The 10,522-nt window shown below is 54.6% G+C and overlaps 1 long non-coding RNA gene across 3 annotated transcripts; it reads left to right on the top strand.

Moving 5' to 3' along the window:
* Positions 1-3,767: 3,767 nt before the first annotated feature.
* Positions 3,768-10,274, top strand: LOC136791883 (uncharacterized). 3 transcript variants are annotated; one of them, XR_010834870.1, is made up of 2 exons: positions 3,768-3,900; positions 5,505-10,274. It is a non-coding gene; the product is annotated as an uncharacterized lncRNA (long non-coding RNA). The 3 variants fall into 3 exon arrangements; XR_010834869.1 differs by having other exon boundaries at positions 3,781-3,900; positions 5,082-10,274; XR_010834871.1 differs by lacking the exon at positions 3,768-3,900 and adding an exon at positions 4,341-5,166.
* Positions 10,275-10,522: the final 248 nt, after the last annotated feature.

The raw sequence follows: 10,522 nt of genomic DNA, 5'->3' as shown, positions 1-10,522 counted from the left end.
ACTTCTGCTTCTCGCAGAGAGAGGAAACAAAGCAGAAAGCACGCCAGCCCTTTTCGGAGCGACCTTGACGTGCAGCTCCCCTCCCGCCCCGCCGAGCTCTGCTTTTTGTATCCTGCCTCTGTCCCGTCTCGCGCTGCCGCGAAGCCTCCGCAGCAGTTTCGGGTCTCGTCTCACGCAGTGCCGCATCCTCCGCTGAGCCTCTCCTCGCGCTCTCTGTACTTGATGTTCCCGCTCCTGCCGGGCACTCGGACCCAAAAGGGGCAAATATTGAGGGAAATGGGTCCAGGCTTCCCTGGGGCTCCGTGTGGGCCCAGGCTGGAGCTGCGATGCTGCGGGTTTGCCCAGGGCAGGCTGGAGTTTCTCACTCTTCCCTGCCCTGAGTTTAGCTAGAATATTTTACAGGCAGTTTTCTACCGAAATGTCGGCTGCACTATCAACCCGCCCCCTCCCCTGCACATAATCAAAATATTTTGATAACCGAAAAATGTCAGGCAAAACAGCAAATTTTGCAGTAAATAAATAGAGCAAATAACTAAGATGACATGGAGGGAAGGAGCGAGGAGTTGGTGCCTTCGCAGAAGGTTTCCAGAGGCTGTCCCTGAACAACGAAAAAATCTCTTAAAATTACTGTTTCGACAAAAATAGGCATTTTCTACAAAAATAAACCCCCTCTAGTGGAAAAAGGGAGGGTGATGGTAGCAAACCTTGTTCTGCCGGGTCACACCTCACTGCTGTGCAAGGCCAGCACTGCCTTCGAGGGTGCAGTATGGCCCGGCGGCATGGCACGGCATGGCACGGCATGGCACTGCACAGCACGGGTCGAGGTGACAGCACGGCACGGGTCCAGGTGGCTGAGGACCCAGCGAACGCGAAGCCGCTCCTTGCACCAGACAAGCAGCGATCAGATGAATGAGCCCTCAGCGAGATACTAAACACATAGCAAGCATGTGTGACAAATTGCAATGACAAGGCTGTGCTGGCAGTCTGCATGGCGGGTAACGAAATCCCTGTCCAGACAGTGCTGCGCTCCGGGCACCCTCAGAGCCAAGCAAAGGAAGGAGTTGCTGCCAAAAAGCCGTCGGCACAGCCACCACACCCATTTTGCACACTGCTGCTCGCAGCCGAGGCCACCACAAACGCTGACACCGCACGGAAGGCTGGGGTTACGGTGCCACACCATGCACGAAGCTGGGGAATTGCAAAACGCCAAGGCTGGTGCAAAAGGGCCACCAGTCAGAGGAAAACAACCTTTGGAGGAGACACACAAAGAAACCCCTCAGTCTGGCTGCAAGGGACCAAAACACCGGAGGAAGAAGCTTATGGAAGAAGGAAGCAGAGAGCTCAAGGTGGGCACTGTATTTTTTTGCAAGCAACAAATGCACAACTGTCCCTTCGACAGTCCGTAAACCAGGAGGTGTTGAGGCCACGCATGCTTGCTCTCGCTCTCTCATGCACAGCCCCTGGGGGCACCCCATGGAAACAGGGCGCCCCTTTTCCATGCCAAGCCCAGCGCAGGAACCCACTTCGGGGCTGGCTGATCTCTCCCCCGTGCCCAGAGGCAGCAGACATTTATAAAGCCCAATATCTGTGGCGAGTCGCCAGGTTGGGCAGGCTGCTCCAGCAGGGAGCTGGGGGGAGCAGGGTCCCTGCAGGGCTTCCGCTAGATCAGGAGAACAAGCTGTGCTGGCAGCACAGCACCCAAAACCCAGCGACTGCTTTCTAAGAGACGTCTCCCTTTTGCCATTTGTCCCCTTCGACGCCTCCTGTCCCACCACCAGCAGTCCTTGAAGGGTGTGTAACATCTGAATTTTCCGCTTTATTTTTCTCCCATCTGTAAAACAGCAAAGGTGAGCCTGTTACCCGGGCTGGTACTGGAGACACTGAGCCGGCCTCTCCAAATAAAGCTTCTTGCCTTCGCCACGAGCCCGTGGCAGCACAGCAGAGGCGCCCACGGCTCATCCCTGCTGCGAGGAGCCCAAGTCCTGCCGCGATGCAGCGCCGGGACGCTCGCTTTCCGTAGCCACCACCTCCGCAAAGGCACCGCAGCGAGCTCCGACCGCTCGGCAAGCCGCAGCCCGGCCGGGTGCGTGTACCCTGCGGGCGAGGGGAAGCCACCGGGCCTGCTGGCGGGTTGTCATCTTCTGCCCAGCAAAAACCACCGCGGGGCCGACGGCGGCAGCGCCCCGGGCAGGTGCGCACATGGGGGAGCAGCTGGGGGAAGCAGCCCGCAGCCTCGGCGGGTAGCTCGGGCTCTCTGCTTGCAGCCCGAGTGATCTGCAGGCTGCATCTCTGCTTCACGAAGGCGGGCGCAGAGCATCCATCTGCAGAAATACCACAGCAAACGCAATCCCTCTCCCTCCCCACCTCCCCCCGCCCCAGTCCCCGCGAGCAGCGTTCATTCTTTGCTCTTGCTGTAGATCCGGCATGCCGAGTCCTTTCTCCCCAAGAGTATTCTCCCTTTACAAAGCAAGATCATAAAGCGGTGACATAATCCGAGCTTGGCAAACACTTTTGCTGATGTTAAGCCAGTGCCTTTCGTGGTTCTCGCTGTTGCTTTTTAGTCCCCGATATAGATGGCGCAACCGGCTGATTAAATGTGCAGGAGCCTCCCAAGATACCATTTCATTTGAAACGCTGACATTTATATTTGACATTCCAATAAGTGTGGGGCTCTTTTTTTTTTTTTTTTTTTTTTTTAATTAATTCTTGCAAGGGTGCGGGTCAGGCAGAGCTGCACGTTGAAGCTCTCTGTAGAATAGGTGTGATTCAAACAGACAACTCCTGGCCAGACTTCCTAACTCCTCTACCTCGCGGCTGAGCCCGGAAGCCAAATTAATTAGAGGCCACCCACAAGCAGATGCGAGAGGTAGGCGAATCTCCCCGCTCATTCATTCCCCGCCACATCTGCTCGGATCTCTGCGTACTCGCTCGGGGTGAGTGGGGGGCTTCGGTGCTTAAAAAAAAAACCCCGACTCGATCCCTTCGGCTTCGACACCGGAGCGCAGCCGGGCAGCAAGGCCGAGCGGCGGGGGGGGGGGGGGGCACCCGGCGGCAGCGACACCGGGGAGAGGGGCAGAGAGCGCGGCGGCTGGGCCGCCTCGGCGAAGAGGTGCGACTGGTGGCGGGACGCGTCCCGTTCGGGTTTATGGGATGTGCAGAGCCCCTTTTACGAGGGATGCTTTCTGCTGGTAGCGTAATAAAATTAAATAAAAAAAAAAAAAAGGACCAATTGTTTCTGCCATCTGAGAAAACTCTCGGTGGAGGGAGGAGCAGGCAGAACTCCAGGAGTAATTAAGAAGGTAACAGCGCACGCCCAGCAAGCACAACGCGGTGTGTTTAACCGGCGGGGTCCCTGCAGACCGCTCGGTAGCGGCCGCGTTTCGTGCAGAAGCGGGGGCACGGAGCGGCCGGCGGCGGCCGCCGCAGTTTTCGGGGCGGCGGGCGGAGGAGGCGCCGCTGCCGCTGCCGCCACCGGTGCCCGCGGGCCCCAAACCCGACAGCGCGCCGCCCCTGCGCGTTTCCACCGGGGGGGGGGGGGTCGGAAGCGCTTCACAAGGCGCCGTTCGTCGGCCCCCGCCGCTCACCTGCGGGAGCGGGGCGCTCACCGCGGGGCTCTGCCGCTGCTCGAGCCCCCCCCAGCCCTGCGGGACGCGGCTCCCGGCCGGCCGGGGGCTGTTGAGGAGGGGCTCGGGGTGGGCTCGGTCGGTCCCCCCCCCACACACAAAACGAGCGGCTCCCGGCCGGGTGCGGGTGCCGTGCCCGCGCCGCGCCGCCCCGCCCCGCGCCGCCCCGCCGGGCGGTGCCTGCCGCCGCCCCCGCTCCCAGCAGCCCTTGCAAACGCCTACAATGAAATTTGCGAAGTTTTTTCGGTTTCGGCGCCATTTTCGAGTGGACTCGGAGGTGAGGAGGGAGGGCGGGCAGGGCGGCGGGGGACGGGGCGCCGCGGGGGGGCCTCTGCCCCTCACCCCCCCACCCTCCCCGTTGCCGCCCGCTTCCCCCCCCCCCCCCACAACGGCACGGCGGGGGGGGGGGCACGGCGGCGGCGGCGGCGGCGGCGGGGGGGGGGGGGCAGGAGCGCGCTGGCGGCGGGGCGGAGGGGGGGGTGCGGACAGAAACCGAGGGGGGTTGTAACAACGGGGCGCTGCCCCCCCCCCCCCCCCCCCCCCCGTGGCACCGGGGGCGGGGTGGCGCCACTTTGCGAGGGGGGGGGGTGGAAAAAAGTTTTCTCTTTTTTTTTTAAACGGCACCGAACAGCGCCCCCCCCCCCCCCCCCCCGGGAGCCATCCCGCGGGCGGCGCCGCACAAAGGCGCTGGGGAAGGGGGGGGGGGGGTCACGGAGAGGGGGGGGGGGAGCGGCGGCCCCGTGACGCAGCGGGGCAGTGACAGCGGGGGGCGGGGCGGCGGCCCCCCGCCGCAGGACCGTTAGGGCGGGAGCGCGCCCGGCCCGCCCCGGCCGGCCCTGACAGAACCCCCCCGTCACGGCACCGCAGCCCCCCCCGGCCGGCCCTGACAGAACCCCCCCCGTCACGGCACCGCAGCCCCCCCCCGGCCGGCCCTGACAGAACCCCCCCGGGCCGCCCCGCCGCAGGTGTGTGCCCGGCGGGGGCTGCTCGGTGCGGGGGGGCTGAAGGGAGAACTCCTGCCCCCCCCCCCCCCCCGGTTCTCCCCGAATTCGTTTCCACGTCGGTTCTACGCGGGGCGGTGAGGGGGGGGGCCGGGGAGAGAGCGGCGGCACGTGAGAAGCAGCCTGAAGTGTTCCAACACAGAAAAACTGGCACCGGTTAAAAATACTGGGCGCGTCAATTAACAAGAATCGATCGAACCGAGTCAAAATGACCCGAAAAATTAGGACCCAGCTTTTCCTTTTTCTCCGTCTATTTTTATTTTTATTTTTTTTATGACTTTTTTTCCCTTCGCGCACCCGCTCGGCCCCGGCTTTGTCCGGCCGTTGGGATGTCCTGGCCGGCCCAGCCCCGGCGCTCCCTCAGCCGCCCCGCACCGTTTGGGCGGGCTCGGAGATGGCTTTGGGCTTTTTTCGTTTGTTTGTTGGTTTTTTATTATTACTATTTTTTTTTTTAAAGCTTTCCGAGCCTTTTCCGTGGCTCAAAACACAAGCGGCTCAAAAATCGACGAGAAGTTGTGCTCGCGTGCCGCGTGCGGGCGTAGGTAGGTGAGGGACCCTCCGCCGAGTTTCGTCATCTCGTGCTCGGAAGAAGCCCGCAGAGCTCCGCTGCTCGCCGTCGACTGCGAGAGCCCGTGCTCGGCTAACCCGCTTTGGGGGGAAATACAGTAAAACTGAGCCGCTCAGGCAGTAACCGTTTGTGAAATACGAGAGGGAAGATTTAAGTAATGCTTCAGGCAAAATGACCCAAATATATATTTTTTTTTTCCAGAAGAAAAAAAAAAACAACTAATTTACTGTGTGCTTGTTATGGTTCGAATTAATGTCCATCTGACAAAACAATATTTTTTTTTTTTCTGTTCTTAACAAATAAACTTTATAGGAATCGTGCTTCCAGATCTGTCCCTTGTTGTTTAAAACTGGATGAGATGACAATGCAAAAAAAAAATGGAAGTAACAAGAAGCATCATACTTTTCTTCTCCTCAGCAGTGCTGAGAAAAAACTGTGGATACTGGAATTTTACTGTGGATTTTACTGGTTTTCTGGAGCACTGTAAGTTGAAGTCGGATCCTGCAGGCCTTTGCGAGCACCAGGAGCTTTCCCTCCTGTTACCAGGCCCGTCTTGGTAAACGCAGTCAGCCCTGCTAGGAGCAGAGTTTGGGTCAAGTTTCGAGTCGAGTAAAATTAACGAATTTGTTTCTTACATGGACCGAATTTACCCGGTGTGGCTGCAGCGTGGCTCCGGGTGTTCTGCCCTCAGCAAGGGCGCGTCGAAGCGGCGCGGGCTGACACGCAGAGGTACGTGCTGCTGGAGCTCACGTGTGGCTCTCCTAGGCTGTTACTCGGATGAAACGCAAGCTGCTTCTCTGACCCTTTTCCTGAGCAGATTAGTCAGGGGGAAAAAATATTTTAAATGAAGCGCGTGAGAAATCACCCGCTCTCACGCGGGTTTGACGCATGAACATTGATTAAAATGTATATATTTTATGCATTAATTTTTTTGTGGCCCAGGAAGAAGCCTTAGCTGAGCGAAACACCTGTAGCAGGGATTTTCGCGTGGCATTTGCGCACCCGGGAGAGGAGATGCGCTGTAGGCACCCGTACAAATGAAAGTAACTTCGCTGCGTGCAGCTCCCGCGTCTGGCTGCTCGTGCTGCCCGGTCGTCGTCGCTCTTCACGCAGCCTTAGCTCCGCTTCAGCCGCTCCGCGAGTCAGGTCGTATCGGAAACGTAATAGCTGGAAACATGTGGTGGCTGTCGGTCAAACGGCGGGTCCCATTCCAGCTATTAGCCACATCTGTAAATATTAATACGTGACTTTGTTTAAATTTCGTTGTTCAAACGAAGGCAGGAACGAAAGTGGTGTGATTTTTTTTCAGATCCAGTCAGACACGAAGTGTTTCAGCGGTGGTACTTGTTTTCACCCCCTTGTTTTCGTCTTGTTACTATAACTGTGAGCGTCTCGCTAATTAATGCCTGGGACCTTCAGCTGTAACGAGATGACTTTTTTTTTTGTAAAATAGTAAATGCTTTTTTTAATTCGTTTAAGTGAGAAAAACGATTTCAGTATTTATTTGTGCATGTATCCTGAAAAAAAAGTGTTGAATAACAGTTGTTTTTTATTTTTTTTCTGTTCTTAATGTATATATAGAAAATATTTAATATTTACATGTCTCTGAGCTTATCTAGCCCTGGAGAGTGTGTGAGTCAGTGAGGGCATGTATGCAAATCTGTCCTGTCATGGGCTCATATATTTATTTCCTTTCCTTTCCCATGGTGCTCTTTCACACTTTTTTTTTCATTTTTTTTTTCTTATTTTGTTATAGTGCTGTAAGGAGGGTTTAAGCTACATTTTAAGGGATCCCTGTATTTGAGGGTGAATCTCTGTGTGTTTGAGCTTAGGATTTCAGGGGAGGGGGGTGCTTTTTACTTAGTTGCCCAATATACTTCGGCAAGCAGAAGTTGCGTTGTTTTGTGAACTGCGTTAATAGATTTCTGCATGTTCGATTTCCCCAGTTATTTGGAAGATTTAATTAAACCTCCGTAGGTGGCTGGCTTACATATGTGACAGGTAGAAGTCTCGATTTCTAGAAATAGCTGGTGCGTGAACTGCAGGCGCAGAGCCCTTGGTTGGCGGTGGCAGCAGCGGAGGTGTTGCGATGCCTCTGCATTGAGATGCAGCGTTTGGGGGTGATTCCCTCGGTGTTTGGGGCTGCCAGCACAGCAGGGCACCGCCGCTGCACAGGGCTGGTGTCACCCGCGTCCCTGCAGCACCTGGGTCATTAGCTGGGGTCGTTAGTGCACTTTGTGTGCAGTCTCCAAGAAGCACACCCCTTGCAACTGTGGAGGCGGAAAGCTGTTTGTTTGGTGTCTGTTTGTTTGTTTTCCCCCCCTAATTTTGTGCCCGCCCAAACCTTCACCGCGTTCATGCGGCGAGGTGACCTCAGCGAGGTGACGGCCGCAGCCTGGTGCCCCCACCCGACGCACGGCACCTGCAGGAGCGCTTCGTAAACCTTTTGTGTTGCCTTCCAGCTCCCGCGGGAGCGGTGACTGCCCTGCGCCAAGCGAGGCGCCTGCGGAAGGAGCCGAGGCGTCAGCGCTCGCAGGTGAGTTGGGAAGGTAAGTGCCAGCACCCGAGTCTGGCCCGCTGTGAGGCGCTCGCAGCATCCGCCTCCCTCCGGGTCAGCGCAGGTCCTCCGGGAGAGGTCAAGGTAAAACTCCGGTCGGCTGCCGTCCTTCTGACTTAATAGTGAGAACCCAGGGCACAAAGCAAGCTTGAAACGTTCTGAAAAAAAGCTCAAGTGTGAGATGAGGTGATTCAAACACAGAGCTTTGTATTGCTTAATGTCATTCTTCTCTCATGTCAAAAACGCACACGTTTTCTCAGATACATATTTCACTGCCTGTCCCAAATTTCCTGTTGCCCAGTGTTCAGTGTGAGTGTTGCTCGTCTTTGGGCGTGTATTGAAACCTCACTTGGGGAAACTCATCCTTGCTGAAGAGCTCTTGCCCCCCTTGTCAAACTAGACTAGAAACTTTCTTATTTTTATCTATATATGTATACACGTGTATGTATACATGCGTATCTTATGTTTGTTTATATATATATATATAAATAGAAATTTGTTAAAAGGTGAACCCCAAACACAGAAGAGATTCTAAAACTGAACTTGTTTACTATTGCTTTTTTTTTTTTTGAGCCACTTGAAGAGATGAAAGAAATAAGACTACACAGGTACGGTCATGTCAAATTGTTAAAGGAAAAAAAGGTAAAATTATGTGGGGGGTTGTTTTGTGTTAGCTTGTACAGGTTTAACTTCGGGTACTCGTCAGCTGCTTTGCAGTAAATAGCAGTTGCTCTTTATAGAGTTGGAACTAGTGCTATCGGTATCGAGGACACTGGAGTGGGTGAAAAAAGAATTGTTGGCAAAAAAATGCATTGGCAAATATTTAATTTAAAATTTGAAATAATTTGGCACAGGTCCTGAAACCTTTTGAAATTCCTATTTTTAAGTCTGCGAAAAAGGCAGGGACTACTGAGAGGTGGACAAACGGGAACTCGGATAACCAGCGTGCTCACTGCAAGGGACGGCACGAGGATTTGAACTAATTGCGTCATTTCTGACATTGTTCTCTTTTTTTTTTGTGATGCTGCTTTTTAAGAAAATGAATTGAAGGAAGTTGTCACATAACTGGAAAAAAAGTCAAAAGGAAACACAAAAATGTCAGGCTATCTGCACGGCTTCTGTGTGGGTACTTGCAAGGGCCGCTGGCGGCTCTGGGCTTCGGAGTTACAGCTGCTCGCTGCCCTGCGCTGTTAGCTTTCTGCTCAGGTACAGGGGGGGGAGGTGATGAAGTTTCAGAGTATCTTTAATTTTTGGTTGCATACGATTTATCCATTCAAATAGTAAATGAGCATAATATAGTTTTTTTTTAAAAAAAAAAAAAGGTATTTCCCAAAAGTCAAAATAGTTTAAGGAGATTTTAATAGGTTTGCCCTGTTGGGATGTGTATTTAAACACTAGCATTGCAAGTCCTGGAAAACACATGATGTTCAGCAGCCCCTAAGAGGAAGGTACAGCGAGACACTTGCAAATAGAGCGTTTGGAAGGCTGCAAAGGTCTGCAGGATCTTTACAGCAGCAAAAGCAGCAGATCTAGATCTGAAAGCGTAGATTTGCCAAGACCCAAGTGTTGTGTTCTTGGGGGGTGGGAGGGATGGCTTATTTCTGTTTGTTTGTTTGCACTGTGTAACTGCTTGTTCTTTATAGTTACAGACTTTATGATAGCACCTGTGAAGGAAAAAAAAAAAGTCCCGTGGTGGTAATGCATGCACGTTAAATGTCTTCATTGTAGAGTGTTCTTCAGTACCTTATATCATGGTTTAAAAAAAAAAAATCAAAATACCATTTGGAATGTCAACATTCAGTGGGCTTTGAGGAGATGTAGCAGCACATCATGGTTTGTAGGGACAAGGAGATACAGACCATTCTGGGCTGCCTCATTACCTCAAGGATAAGACAAGAAAGTGAGCTTCTGGTTATCATAGATGTGGAAGCTAACGCATTCCCATGTATCTCTTTAGTTCAGTTGAACAGGTATGTGTAGATAAGTCTTCTCGGTGCTGACGTGCACATCTTTGCAGCTACAAATACATGCCGTGTGAGTCTGCGTTTGTGTGTCTCAGTGGGGCTGGCCCTGCGGGCAGAAGGACTTGCAGCTCCTTTTGTTCTTCAGGGCGGGGATGGCTTGATCTTGGCTTGAGCATAATGCCTCCAGCTGGCGTGTTACCCCCTTGAGCCCTGTTCAAGGTAATGCTCCCGCTCTTCAGCCCTTGCCCCAGCAAAAGGATTGGCCAGGTACTCTGCCCCTTAGTTTTGGGGGTCCCGGGAGGGAGGAGGGGGTGGATCTGGAGGCCGTGGAGAGGTGCTAGGATGGAAAAGCTGTCAGCAGTGCTCTAGCAGCACGTAAATACTGGAGTTGGGGATTGCCTGTTGCTCTCCAGTATTGCATTGCTGCTTTAGTGAGGCTGGAAATTGGTCCCTGGCTCCTGGGGTGCCTCCCTGGCACCGCTCCCCGTGCCTCCACCCTGCTGCTGGGGGGGCTCCCGTCGCCCACACCAATAAACCACTGCGGAGGCAGCGACGAACGAGGGCTTGGTGTCGTTACTGGGGAGGTGCAGGGGGAGGGGGCCACACCTGGCACCCCTCTGCTCACAGGGGGAGTAAGGGAGGCCTGGGGGGGGGGGCTGGAGAGGGACAAGGGGTAGTGCTGGTCCTGGGTGCTTGTCTCTGACAGCTGGGGGGGGATACAAGGGCTGGCCACCACCTTGGGGTGGAGGGAAGGGGAAAGTTTGACGAGGGGGGGAACAAAGGTGCTCCTGGGGAAGCCCCAACCCCTG

This window comes from Anser cygnoides, chromosome 13, assembly GCF_040182565.1.
Source record: "Anser cygnoides isolate HZ-2024a breed goose chromosome 13, Taihu_goose_T2T_genome, whole genome shotgun sequence".
NCBI classification, from domain to species: Eukaryota; Metazoa; Chordata; class Aves; order Anseriformes; family Anatidae; genus Anser; species Anser cygnoides.
This window is presented reverse-complemented; position numbering and strand designations above follow the sequence as displayed.